Here is a 14840-nt window from a genome sequence, read left to right as displayed (position 1 = left end):
GGAGATTTTTTTGACAGCATGGTGACTGGCTAGGAGATTATCCTAAAGTCAGTGCTCAAGGCATAGGAGCCAAAATGTGTGCCCAAAGTTACAAAGAAAGAAATTAATACATATGTGTATCTGGGGCCTGTTTTACACTAATGGGAAGTGTTTTTTCCAAGGCACAAGTGACAGTTAATTGCCTAACTCCCAAAGACTTTTAATGGTAATCCAAAGGGTGCCAAATTACCATTTCTGCCTTAGAAAATCTCTCCCTTAAATCCACAGTACTGCTTCAATGGGTACTGTGCATACAGCGCAAGAATGCCTAGCTTTTATATTCTGTTTTTCCAAATCAGAGCACAAATAGCCCATATGTATTAACATCTCTGTATAATTAAAAGGCAAGCGTGCAGGTTGACATGCACAAGAAGAAATATCTAACTGGATGGTAATATTTATATTTAATATGCCTCTGCTGCATAAACATTAGTGAATAAATATATTAACTGCACTCCTTTGTTCTCTCCATTAGATACCCCACTAGATAAAAGGCACAGATAGCATATCCCTTCATTTTTAAAATCCCACAGAAGCAGAAACCAACCGACCAGGTTTAAATGTACACCATTTTACAGCATAGTACTTTGTGGGTTTGATTCAAAGCTCACTGAATTAAATGGAATGTCTCTCACTGACCTCACTGGGTTTTATGTCTGGCCCTGTATTATCCTGTCGCACCCCCTGGCTTGAAGTAGTAATAAGAAACACGAAATATATGGTTTCCACCATCAGCACCCCCACTATAAAAAATAGTTCCAGCACCCCAGCCAGTAACAAACACCACCAGTCCTGTATTTTACCTATAAGCTTATCCTTCCCCTTATATACTTTGTATTCTGTTACGGAGACATACATGAATGTGCTTCATTCCATTTGTGTGTTTTTGTTGTTAACAGACAAATAATCACTGATATTTCGAACTAATTTTCCTAGTTAGCCTTGAAGAATCATACTTGAATGCACTGACTGTTGGATTGTGGTGCCAAATTTGTATGATGGGAAAAATCTGTCTGTCTCCTGTAACAAATGACTTGTGTGCTTTTTTGTGGCTTTCAAGTCTTCAGAGACTTGGATTTTATTTCCTGACCACTGAAGTGTATACACTTGTAATAAAAATCATTTTTAATCTCTCCCTTTCTTCTCCCTCATATATAGATATAGATTTAGATATAAATAAAATTGAGAGAATACTTAATAGACAAGTTTTGTTTCATGAGTTCAGGGATGACCTCATAGCTCTGCTCTTATACATTTTTAGCAAGTAAACACTGATGCCTTTACTAAAAGTCATCTATAATATGTATTATTTATACAAACAGTATGAAAAATGAAAAAGGGATGTCAGTCAAAATTACAGTGACATGCCAAGTCACATGAAATAAACAGCCATTGAGCATAAAGTGTTGAAATATATGTCAGACATTTAAATATAGTAGTCCTGGTCCTGGCCTGCACTCTGATTAGCAATGCAAAGCATTGCTAAACCTGGTGGATCCAAGTCCTGGAGGAGCCCTCCTGAATCCAGGGATTAAAAACTGACCAATTGTTAGATCTCCAAAAGTGACTGTAAATGGGGAATCATCGTCCTATGGGGTTGTTTCAAGTCGAATCCCACTCAATGCTATTCAGTTATGCCCAGTGCTATTCAATAGTCTTTATGAATGATCTAAAAGAAAATATAAAATCATTGCTGCTGTGGTTTACAGATGACACAAAAGTTGATGGAACAGTAAATAATGATAAAACAACAAAAGTTTTTACACATTAGAGCAATCAAGATCACATGGTAAACTTAGCTCATTTGAACAACATGAATTGCATCTCTTTCTAGCCAAAGCTCAGAACCAGTACTTCATCCTCATCCCTTCTTGACCTGTCAGCCACCTTCAACATCGACAAAGCTTTTCTTGAAATCTTGTCCTCCTTTGGTTCCCATGGCTCTGTCCTCTCCTGCTCAATCTCAGGTTCAGTGTATCCTTGGGGGATACTCCTCATCTGCCTTCTAACTTTCTGTGGCAGTTCTACAAGGTTCTCTCCTTGGTTCGTTTTTCTTCTCCTTCTGCATCTTATCTCTTAGTAGTATCATCCACAAGCACAAACTCTACCTCTCTAATCCATATCTGTTTCCTGCTGTCCAAATTACAACCTCAGCCTGTCACTTTGACATCACCTTGTGGATGTCTAGCCATCAGCTCAAGCTCAACATGGCTAAAAGAGAACTCTACATCTCTCCCCCACCCCTTGATCACTGTGGGCAACACCATCATCCTGCCTGTCACACAGCTCTGTAACCTGCCTATCATCTCAGATCCCTTTCAAGGTCCTCACATCTAGGCTATATCTAAATCCTGTCAATTCTTTCTACATAACATCTCCATGATATAGCCTTTTCCATCCATTCAAAACATCTCCTCAAGGCTGTCTTCTTCTTCTTTCTGGCTATGACAAATGCAATCCTGCCCTACACATATCCCTGTGAAATAAGGGACCTGAGGTACAGAGGGATTAAGTAACTTGTCCAAAGTCACAAAAGGAAGTCTGTGGCAGAGAAGGCAGGACTCCCAAACAAAATACTCTTTGCTGCAAAGATCATTTCCCTAGCCTGTTGCTCCAACCAGGTCGCTCTCTGTTTCCATCACTGTACCACCTCTGTTGTATAAAACATAAGCTACTTGTCTTCACTTTTAGGGCCCTTCATGACCTATCCCTCCCCTACTTATCATTCCTCATTCAGTATCAAGAGGTCAACTGCACCCTTTGACTAGCCCATGATGTCAGCCTCCCTCATTCACTTGTACGGTGCCTAGCACAATGGGGTCCTGGTCCATGTCTAAGTCTTTTGGGACCTACTGTAATACTGTAGAAGAAGCTCAGTCTGTTCAGTTTATCCAAGAGAAGGTTAAGAGACGATTTCATCATGACCTATAGGTATCTTCAAGAGAAGAAGATATATAATAGTAGAGGGCTGTTTAATCTAGCAAACAAAGGTATAACAAGAGCCAGTGGCTGGAAAGTTGAAGCTAAACAAATTCAGACTATAAAAAAAAAAAAAAAAAAAGATACCTTATTTCAAGTGATGATAATTAGCCACTGGAACGACTTACCTAAGGATGTGGTGGACTCAGTGTCACTGGCAGTCTCTAAATGAAGATTGGAAGTCTTTCTAAAAAAAGATGCAATAGCTCAGTCAGTAGTTTTTTGCTGTGATATAAGTATTACTCGGTGAAATTCTATGGCCTGTGCCAACAATCCCTTCTGATCTTACAACATTTGAAACCCTGGATGGGATAGGGCCACTCAATGCCGGGGCCTGCGCGGCATGGCTGGGATAACCCACTTAGCCCTGGCCGTTGCAATGGCTCCTCAGTGCCGTTGGCAGCTGGAGCAGATTACAGTAGCCTGCGACAGGGGAGTGGACCAGCACAAAGCAGCCCTAGGATCAGAAGAGCACAAAGGTACCTTTGTCTGACAGACTTCAGCTGTGCCATACATCCTTTGCGTACAGGTGAGGATCTGGCCCAACAGAGGCAGCCAATAAGAATAAAAGACCTATATAGTCACATCAGTCATGGGTTACATATGAGCACAGGACCAGCACTGTGCTGTGCAGAACAGAAAACTCCTGGGCCACTGTCACTGCTTAAACCACCCCAGCTGCGAAGTCCAAGAGAGAGAGAAAAGGTACTAGACTCTAGGAAGTGAGAGTGCTTACACCTTCCAATTGCTTTCTTGTCCTATCCCAGTAAAGCGGATTAGCTGTGGAACTTTCTGGGCAGGGATAGGCGCTCAGGAGCACAGTAAATGATGAAAAGACAGGATGGCTTGCCACAGCCTAAGGAATCATGACATATTCATTGCAGAGGTGTAGGTTTACAAGAATTGCATGCAGCACCATGTGGATCACAAACTATTCTCTGCATGGGAAACAACCAGGAAGAATTGGGAGGCAGGTAGCTCCTCCTCACCTACGCACAGCACTCCATGGGAGAAGGAATGAAAACACCTGCAACCACCATTAATTGGGTGGAGGGGTTGAAACAACAACAGTTGCCCATCAAATCAAGAACATTATCCCCAAGAGAAAAATCGTCTATCTAAAGTACTTACCCCACCATTATCATTGTATTGGAACACTTAATGTATGTATCCTAACAATACCCTGTGAGGTAAGGGACCTGAGGTACAGAGGAATTAAGTGACTTGCCCAAGGTGACCCATGAAGTCTGTGGCAGAGCAGGGAATTGACACCCCCCAACCACCAGACCATCATGCTTCTCAATTTAATACCTATCAGGATCTAGCATTCCAGGGTCATAGGGTGAACAAAGGAGGCTGCATGATGATAAGAGAGGAAACATAGCAGGGGAGATAGAAAGGGATGGAATGAGTAGCCGAGAGAGAAGGAAGATGGGATGAAAGTAGAGACACAAATGGAAAGGGATGTGACGTGACAAAGGGAAAGATTTTGGGTGGCACAGGAAGGGAAAGCAAAAAAAGGAAAGGGAGATGATGCAAGGGGAGTGAGATGTAATGCCAAAGGAAGAAGTGTGATAAAGAGAAGAAAATGGAAGTGATATCTAATAGGAAAAAACAAAATATTGAGAGATAGATAATGGGAAATAAGGAGCCTGGGGGTTGTGCTGGGGTGGGCAGAATCGTAAAAGAAATGCATTTGGAGAGAAAGGCGACATGAAGGAAGAATGGTCTTAAGGAGAAAACAAACTTGTCTGAATAATACCTGCCTCCTTTGTGATGTGAGGATTAGTTAAATGTTTGCACTGCACTTTGAGGCTGAAGGTATAAAGCATTATTTAAGAGCTAAGTATTGTTATTTTACCTTGAAAAGATTATTAACTGAAGAAAAACACAGTAAAAAAGCCAGGAGCAATACCTCAAGATATACAGCAGAAGCAAGGGAAAATGGGAAAGAAAAGGAAACGCAAACGCAAGAGAAACCAAATTGGTCAAATTCATCCTGGGTCTAGCTTCATTAAACTCATTAACACTAGGGGTGACTGACACAGTAAGTTTGTTTTATAATTTTTAGAAATAAATAGCAAAATCCACAATGAAATGCATGTATGTGTTTGATTTAACATATCCATTGATAGGAAGAGGGTGTACGCCTATTTATTGCTGTGATTTTGAAGGATGGGTCTGATAAAGGTGTGACACACAACAGTACTGATATTGGTTTATTGATTCACATTTTTAAGCAGACGTATAGGTGCCCATCGACCTATCCCATAAATCAGGGGTGGCCAGCCTGTGGCTTTGGAGCCACATGCAGCTCTTCAGAAGTTAATATGCGGCTCCTTGTACAGGCACCGACTCTGGGGCTGGAGCTGCAGGTGCCAACTTTCCAATGTGCTGGGGGGTGCTCACTGCTCAACCCCTGGCTCTGCCACAGGCCCTGCCCCCACTTCACCCCCCCTCCCCTGAGCCTGCTGTGCCCTCACTCCTCCCTGCCAGAGCCACCTGCATGCTACGAAACAGCTGATCGGGAGGGCGAGGTGCTCGTTAGCAGGGCTGCTGGTGGGTGGGAGATGCTGGGCGGCTGCTGATGTATTACTGTGGCTCTTTGGCAATGCATATTTGTAAATTCTGGCTCCTTCTCTAGCTCAGGTTGGCCAACCCTGCCATAAATTGTCAATCACAGAGGATTGCCAGATCTCCACTTTTTGAATGGAACACCAGTCAAAAAGAGATCCTGGTGGTTCTGATCAGCACTGCTGACCAGGCCGTTAAAAGTCCGGTTGGCAGCGCAGTGGGGCTAAGGTAGGCTCCTTGTCTGCCCTGACTCCACGCGGCTCCTGGAAGCAGCCAGCAAGTCCCTGCAGTCTCTAGGCTGTGCGTGTTTCCCCCACTCCGAGTGCTTTTCTATTCCACAGTAAAAACATTTTAAGAAAAGGTGATTTTCTATTCCACAGTAAAAACATTTTAAAATACAGAAATTTTCTATTCCTCTCACCAGAGACTTCACTTCTACATCAATCACCCAGGAATTCATCAGCATACAGTGCCCAGTTCCTTTCTGTCCTTGTTCCAGGACAGCACTCCAAGCCACTGAGAGTGACCAGTTTCATAATTCTTCTACCCAAACACAGTCCAACAACTCGGCCCTTTTCAGCCTCCAGCACCAGCTCTCCAGCTCAGGAAAGCCCACTGGCTTGCTGATAATTTCTCCCTATTCCCAGAGAGGGCCTGTGGAGCTTCCTTGTCTCTGCAGCTTCCCCCCCCCAAGACCTCTTCCAGTCCCCTGATCTCTAGCTCTCACCTGTCAGTCTCCTGACTGATCCACTCTGTTATCACACTTTCCTAACTATATGGCCCAGATGCCCTCTCTTAAAACCCAATTAGGAAGCAGCTGACTAGTCACAGGTGCATGGGACCCAACACCCTCTTAAAAGGGGCCAGCCACCTTGTCACACCCATCACATGCAGAAATCCCATCTCTATAATCCTATCTTTATGTTTGGAAGTACCTGAGCTTTTTCTGATGGCCATCCATCTAGAATTACTTTCTCAAGCTCTTATAAGGTTGGGTCATTCTGTGTTTCTCATTTGAGCTTGTCAAAAAAAAGAATAATGTGGAAATGGGTAGTACTTGAGTCCTGTTTACTTCAAACCCCTGTTCCTGCAGCTCCCATGGGAATGCACTGCAGCTGTCTAATGCTTCTGCACCTGCCACATATTGCAGTATGGGGGACTCCCCTACTGTGGCATCTCTGCAATGCCATTTGCTTCTAGGAAAATTTGGAAGCAGAGCAGCCACTTCCTCCCATTCTTTGCCAGGATCCATGCCATCCATTCTATTTTTGCTGAAGATTTAAGCCAGCATTTTCAAAACTGTGTGTCTGCAGTTAGACTCCGAAGTTTATATATAGTCACCTAAATATGTAGCCTGATTTTAAAAACTGCTGAATACTCAGCAGCTTCTTAGCCCCCAAATCTGTAAGCTCCCTTTTTTTAAATATTGGCCATAGTTTTTTCCAGATACTATGTAATGATACTGTGTGATTAAAAGACCATGAGCTTATTTCCTGGCTCCAGTAACAGTTGGGTCAAAATTACCCAGAATACAGGAGCGTAGTGGTCCTATGCTCTGAAAAGTGGACAAGCCCACCTTAGTATGTGGAAAAAAACTTATATTGTTTTGAATCAAATATTTGTATGTGTTTTTGCAGTGGTGATGCAGGATTTTTATATAAGTTTTTGCATATGTTTGGCAGGCAATTCAAAAGCATATTTGGAACTTCGTGGATTTAGTAGAACCTTTTTCTCCCCTAAGTGTGGCACTACCAATTGAAGGGAAAGGATTGGTGCTGGCTGGGGCGATTTATGGAAGGGATGAGTTAATGCTGGCTGGAGTGCCAAGCCTCAATGGACCAAGGGAACGTTGGGAAGAGTTTATGGTTTTTAAATAGAAGCAGGTATAATTCTATAGTGCTGGCAGATCTCATTTCGAGTGTTTGGAATTTTCTGAGTGCCGTGTAACCTCAAATTACACACAGGATTTAATCAGTTCACAGCTAGACAGCAGACTGTTAGTCTGTAAATATCCAGTTTGAAATGAAGGTATTAGCTGGAAAAGGAAGTGCACAAGTGACTCCAGGTCCTGCCAAGAGTGAACCAATGATTCTATCTGCCATCTGCCTGTCATCTATTTAATGTTTCAATCAGTTGGGCACATTTTCACTATCAAGTTAGTAGAGAGACAAAAAAATTAATGGGGGGAGGGATAGCTCAGTGGCCTGAGCATTGGCCTGCTAAACCCAGGGCTGTGAGTTCAATCCTTGAGGAGGCCATTTAGGGATCTGGGGCAAAAATTGGGGATTGGTCCTGCTTTGAGCAGGGGGTTGGACAAGATGATCTCCTGAGGTCCCTTCCAAGCCTGATATTCTATGATCACAGCAGAACTACAATAGTAAGTAGTATCAGGGGTAGCCGTCTTAACCTGTATCCACAAAAACAACAAGGAGTCCAGTGGCACCTTAAAGACTAACAGATTTATTTGAGCATAAGCTTTCATGGGTAAAAATCACTTCTTCAGATGCATGGAGTGAAAGTTACAGATGCAAACATAAATCTACTGACACATGAAGAGAAGGGAGTTAGCTCACAAGTGGAGAACCAGTGTTGACAGGGCCAATTCGATCAGAGTGGATGTAGTCCACTCCCAACAGTAGATGAGGAGGTGTCAAATCCAGGAGAGGCAAAGCTGCTTCTGTAATGAGCCAGCCACTCCCATTCCCTATTCAAGCCCAAATTAATAGTGTTAAATCTGCAAATGAATTTTAGTTCTGCTGTTTCTCTTTGAAGTCTGTTTCGGACTTTTTTTTGTTCAAGTATAGCTACTTTTAAATCTGTTATAGAATGTCCAGGAAGATTGAAGTGTTCTCCTACTGGCTTTTGTATGTTACCATTCCTGATGTCCGATTTGTGTCCATTTCTTCTTTTACGTAGGGACTGCCCGGTTTGGCCAGTGTACATGGCAGAGGGGCATTGCTGTTACATGATGGCATATATAACATTAGTAGACATGCAGGTGAATGAGCCTCTGATGGTGTGGCTGGTGTGGTTGGGTCCTCTGATGGTGTCACTGGAGTAGATATGGGGACAGAGTAGGCAATGAGGTTTGCTACAGGGTTTGGTTCTTGGATTAGTGTTTCTGTGGTGTGGTGTGTAGTTGCGGGTGAGTATTTGCTTCAGGTTGGGGGGCTGTCTGTAAGCGAGGACTGGCCTGTCTCGCAAGGTCTGGGAGAGTGAGGGATCGTTTTCCAGGATAGGTTGTAGATCGTTGATAATGTGCTGGAGAGGTTTTAGCTGGGGGCTGCACGTGATGGCCAGTGGTGTTCTGTTGTTTTCCTTTGTGAGGTAATTATACCTCATAAATACAAGTAAGTAGTAAGACATAATCTGCAATATATATTTCTGGATTATTATAAGAGAGACTGACTTTGACCTTTCAAGAAGTGCAGTAACTGCTCTGAAATTTAATGAATAGACTGTTCTATTTGTGCAGGGGGTCAGACTAGATCATCATAATGGTCCCTTCTGACCTTAATATCTATGAATCTATTTGTAATATGAAATGGAATTTAGACTTTAGGGTGGAAAACAACATTACCCATAAAGTTTTCAGGCAATGTAAAGAGGTCTGTGGCAATAGTGACAACTAAACAGGAAGCTGCCGTGCAATCCAAAGCCATTTAAAAAATGTGATTAGTTATACTGTTTAGAACAGAGTGTGGTAAAAGTTGTTTGCTGCTCCATGTCTGAATATGCCATTAACATGGGATTTAAACTCTGGGGCAAGGACCATCTTTTTGTTTTGTGTTCATACAGCAGCTAGCACAATAGTGTCTTGGTCCATTTCTGGGGCTCCTAGGGGGTACCCTAATAATACAAATACTACTAATAATACTTAACAAAAAGTTATGAAAAGCACACACTCCCTAGTTCCCTACTGCGAATAAGTCTGCGTTTTATTACATAGTCCTTTAAAATATATGCCAAGCATGTAGAGCCTGATCTAATTCCCATTGAAATAAATGAGAATCTTCCCCTTGAATTCACTCGGGTTCTAGATGGGTTCTCATTTTCATTGAACAATTTTTTCCAAATTAGGGAGGTTTCCCTTGAAAATTATTGCCATTGCCCATCAAAATGACATTTTAAAGAAAGTATCGGTGTTTCCATTTCTCACAATTTCCTGGTGAGTCATGTGATTTCAAACAGGACTGCAGCCAGTCTCATGATGATGATGTTAGGTGCTCCAGCTTCTCATGAAGGGGGTAACCACCCTTTGATTGGCTGCCTTCCCCACTACCCTGCTTCCTCAGAAAGAGCAGTCAATCGGAGCTGCTGCAGGAGCCAGAAGAGTTTTTAAGCAGGAGATGGGGGGAAGAGGAAGCAGCCAACACCATTCTCACAAGTTGGGGGAGGGAGCAGAAAGATCCTGGCAGCTCAGGCCAGTCTCATGATTTTGGGGGGTTTGTCACATGGGTTTTTAATGTTTAGGGTTGGCACTACTGAAATGCATTTCCACAGAGCCGCATGAAGAGCAAATTTTCATATTAGAATAGTGTTATCTTATTCCCGAAAGTATGTGAAAGGCATATTTAAATTCTTTCTGCATACTTTGCTGGAATATTTTCCATTTGTGCTCTGTGGATTAATTTTTTGTTTTTAAAATCTCAGTAAAAATTTGCTGGCATTTTTGTGTTAAGTGAAATTATTTATTTAAGATAAGTAGACAAGCTGTAAATATATGCATGCACCTTAAAAAAATAGTACAGATACTTTGGCCAAAATTTTCCTTTATGTCTTTTTCTTTCTTGTGTTCTTTGTATCTCTGTGCATATGTCACTGTCATTACTTTTGCTTTAGGGTAATATTGCCAATGACATTTCTAAGGAGGAAGCTATTAGTTATTTCAGATTGCGGGCAATTTTGAAACGGTACTACTTTTTAAATAGTTATTCATCTCACAAGAAAAAAAAGTCAAGTGTAGGTGCTTAAACTTAGGCTCCTAAATCCATATTTAACCAACTATAGAATTCTCTAATTGGGGTGGCTTAATCTGAATCTAAGAGCCTAACTTTAAGCATCCACATTTGAACTTTTTGGCCCTGGACAATTCTGGGGAAGATGAAAGGGGAACAACTGAATAGTTTTTATTTGACAGTGAATCATTAAAAGTGAACCAGATTGTTAAATTTAACCATGGTAGTAAAGTGAAATTAGGTAAAAGTGTGCTGATAGTATCCTAAAATCTTTTTATTTGTTGTTCATCCTCAATCTTTTCCAGTTACTGATGATTTAGCAGAAACAATTCCAATAAAATTTTGAATATTAAGCAAATTAATTTACTATAATGTAAGTATGATATAATTGCTTCTGCATTCACTTTCCACAGCAACAGCATTGTCAGAGCTTCTTCCCCTTGGTTTTCTTTGTCACATTCAGGTCATTTGACCTGAGAAGTGAATACTGTTGAATAACATTGAGTTCCTGTAAAAAAGGTATATTCTTCCTGTAGAGGAAGAGGAGTTACAAAGGGCTTGGACTGAAATGTCTGTGCACTAAAGGAACAGTAATGAGATACAGCATAGCTGAGAAGGGTATGGGGGAAATAATGAACATGCTCTTCCAACATGTGACTTAGCTCTTCATGACTTCATGAATCCACAACTCCTTTGCTATCCCACCCCTAACTTTCACACCCTCCCCTCTGCAGTGTGCCAGAGAGTCCACCACAACATGCATAGAGGCATAGAATCCCACAGAGCAGCATAAACCATACAGACCCTAGAACATCCCTAGCAGCCTTATGTGCATGGCTGTCTAACACAACAGAAATATTGTTCAGTGTTATTGAAGTAATGTTGGGCCCAGGATATTAGAGAGACAAGCTGGGTGAGGTAGTGTCTTTTATGGGACCAAAAGACGTTTTTCCATTTTAGTTGTGCTTACATAGATATACATGTCCTCTTAGAAACTGGAGCAGTGGACATAAGAGATGATAGAAAACTAAGGGAAATGAGAAGGATTAACCATGCAGTGAGGAGAGATAGACCATGCAGTGAGGTGATGACAAATACTGAGTTCTTTTCCACTTACCTAGGAAACTTTAGAGTAAGCTAATACAGCATAACCCTTAAAATGAACCCGGATATGGTAAAATTGTATTTAAAAGGCCCAGCTTTGGGAGGAGCTGAGCAATCTCAACTCCGACTGACTTCATTGAACATGCTGAACAGTGGTTCCCAAGGGTCACTTAGCACTCCACACAGTCCAATCCATAGTGAAGCAAAATTCTTCCAGCATACTGTAATGTGCACAACTGCTGATGAACATTCTCTTCTAGGGGCAGATCATCAGTGGGTGTAAATTGTCCCAGCTCCATTGAAGTCATCATATTGAATGGAGCTATGGCAATTTACACCAGCCGAGAATCTGTTTTATTACAAGAATGCTATAGTGCACTGTAATGATCTTTCTACCACCAGCTAGCAGCAAACTCCACCACATGACACATCGCTAGTGCTCAGAAATTTCAATGCCGTGACTGGCTATGATTGAACTGGGTATGAAACCATGATTGGCCCTTTTGGTTTGGGTTCCCCAAATGACTCAGCTTTTGACATTGTGTGCCACTGGCTGTTTGTCTGTCATGGGCTCCTGGTTCAGGTGGACCATTGCTGGACCTGGATTTCAAATAATGGATGTGCCATGAAAAAAAATTGACCACATCTTTATCAAAAATCGCTCTATAGCGAAATTCTCACTGGGTCTTCGGTGGCACAGTAGCTCCAGCAAACTCAGACCATAGACTAGTTGCCGCTCAGTTCTCACTGCATCTTCCAACTCCTCACAAGCGAGATGGTCAACAACAGTACAATGTGCAACGTCTTTCTGTGGAGCCTGTTGAAATACACACAGGCTATCGAGGATCTCGTACGTAACTTTGGTACCCACTCTGATGACAGAGATTGCATGGCATGGTATACATACTGCTATATCACACACGGCCACTGAAACAATCAGTTTCAGATTGTCTCACAAGAAACACTGGCTTTCTGAAGACCCTTTGATATATTAGCAAAAAGGCAGATGTATGCAAACAGGGAGATGTCCAAGAACATAAACAGTTGAAAGGCATTTCCGGGGCCATGGCAAAATGTGATCATGTGATCTACATCAACTCTGTGGTCAATGAAGCAGGCAACAATCTAAAGCACAACAATCTGGGTCCTGCCTCCAGAACGATCATGTGCCTGACTGGCAGCCATAAATAGCCTTCTAACATTCTCTCCCTGCTCATCAATGGATGAGGTCCTGAACAGATAGAAAACACATTATGAAAGTGTGATGAACCATCCACCTGCTGATGACGGTCTGGAGCTACCTGACTTGGCAGACCCAGGGGTGGACACTGATCCTTCATTACTAGAGGAAGTACAAAAGGACATCCAAAAGTTATGGAATGGATATGCTACTGGTCCTGATGATATTTCACCTTAGCTGCTCAAGGGTGCCTAGGAACCAATGAGCATTGGCCTGCATCAACTACTTGTAACAGGGTCAGCACCCACCTCTCACAAGCACCCCCCTTTTGGCCAATGCGTGCCTGCAATCACTCAGTTTTGAATGGTGGTAGCACCCACTTTTTGCAGGCTCCCTCTTTCTAGTCGGGTGTTCAGTGACTCAGCCCTCCAGCCGAGTCACACACACTGTCCCCTCTTCCAGGATGTACAGTCTCTAGTTCTTTCTCACAGCCCTGATTGGGGCTGTAGCATCAAGGTTTCCTTCCTGGAGATACAATCTTCTTTAACAGCCCAACAGGGGTCCATCTTGGTCCCCTCAATTTGTGTCCTTTCAGCAGCTCTCCCTAGGCTCAGCCTTCAACCAGACCAGCAAGGCCCATCCTGAAACCCTCACCCAGTCTGGCTAGGTTCTGGGCTCAGTCCTCTGGACTCAGCCTGCCTGCACTGGCCTGTCCATGGTCCTGATGCTTTTCCAGCCAGCCAGACACCCATTTCTCCCGCTTCAAGCTCCAGGCAGAAACTGACTGCTCTGCCACTGCTACTTCCTTTTATGGGGCCCTTCTGGCCCCCAGTTGGTCACTCCAGCAGCCCCTCTGATTGGCTGCTCCCCTGCAGCCACTCTATGCTGCCTGGAGGTGTTCACCAATCAAGACAGTGTTGATGACACAGCCTTGCTTGTAGAGAATCCAGAGAATTTCAGCTCTGCCCTTCAAGTTTTCCAAGACATCATCCCATCTACACTATGAGGTTGAACATCTCCTGGCAGAAGACCAAGGTCAAGAACCTCAGAGCTGTGCCACCAGAACTTCCAGTACTGGAGGGATTGAGCACCATGCAGAGCTTTGACAATTTGCATCTACATAGGTGCAAGCAGTAAACCAGATGCCCTCTGATGAATATGTCTTACCACTGCCTGATGAAGTCAATGTCTTGTCCACAACTGAAAAAATGTTTCTGCATTGAGACAAAGTTTAGGTTCTGTCAGACTTTTGTATTGCATGCACTGCTATAAGGGTCAGAAGTCTGGTCCCACTTCCAGGCAGATTTGGAACAGCTAGAGGCATTCCATATGCTCAATAAGTGCCAAATTCTGAACATAAAGTGTTTCAGTTTTGTGCAAAACGACACAACATCACAGAGATCTGACCTTCATCCAATCACTCACTACATTCAAAAGCAGTTTTGCATTTGCTTTAGCCATGTTGCCAGGATGGACAAAAACACCCCAGCATGCCATGCCTCAAACTCTCCATCAACACACGAAGTGGTGAATGCTTGGACCATAACTGGAGTCATCGGTGGGACCACCCCAGAGATACATGGATTCTCAGGATTGAGCCAGAACTGGGAACTTCACTCTCTGATCCCTAGTACAATGCTGGTAGAATGGTCTTCAGTAGACTATGTGCGTTTGATGATGATGAATGGGCACATCTGGTTATAGTGAACGTCCTCTTATAATGAGTCTTCTGTATGGGGAAAATGACTTCACATTGAGAGGGATATTTTATTATTACTATTTACTGATTTTATTCTACATACCAGCCATTATGCTAGGCACTGTGCGAGCATAGAATACAACACTGTCCATTTATTTTTAACTGTATCTTCAGGCCTAATCCTTTGGTTTTCTTTTAAGGTTTATTTTTACAACTCTTCTACATGGTTAGAATGGCAATTTTCCTCCTCATATCGGTCAGATAAACAGCAGATCGCTGCTAGGACATCTTGACACATAAGAAAAAA

The 14840-nt window shown here is 42.7% G+C and overlaps 1 protein-coding gene and 1 long non-coding RNA gene across 3 annotated transcripts in view; one reads left to right on the top strand and one right to left on the bottom strand.

Annotated features, from left to right (window-relative positions):
* The window catches only part of LOC102933581 (cadherin-6), a 123545-nt gene that overhangs the window by 66167 nt on the left and 42538 nt on the right, over positions 1 to 14840 (top strand). The gene's annotated exons all lie outside the window — the stretch shown is intronic.
* Positions 1389 to 6350, bottom strand: LOC122464572. The gene is made up of 3 exons (XR_006288744.1): positions 6320 to 6350; positions 3147 to 3205; positions 1389 to 1708 (listed from the first exon to the last, which is right to left on the bottom strand). It is a non-coding gene; the product is annotated as an uncharacterized LOC122464572 (long non-coding RNA).

This window comes from Chelonia mydas, chromosome 2, assembly GCF_015237465.2.
Source record: "Chelonia mydas isolate rCheMyd1 chromosome 2, rCheMyd1.pri.v2, whole genome shotgun sequence".
Classification (NCBI taxonomy): domain Eukaryota; kingdom Metazoa; phylum Chordata; order Testudines; family Cheloniidae; genus Chelonia; species Chelonia mydas.
The sequence above is the reverse complement of the archived record's forward strand: the minus strand, read 5'-3'. Positions and strand labels throughout refer to the sequence as shown.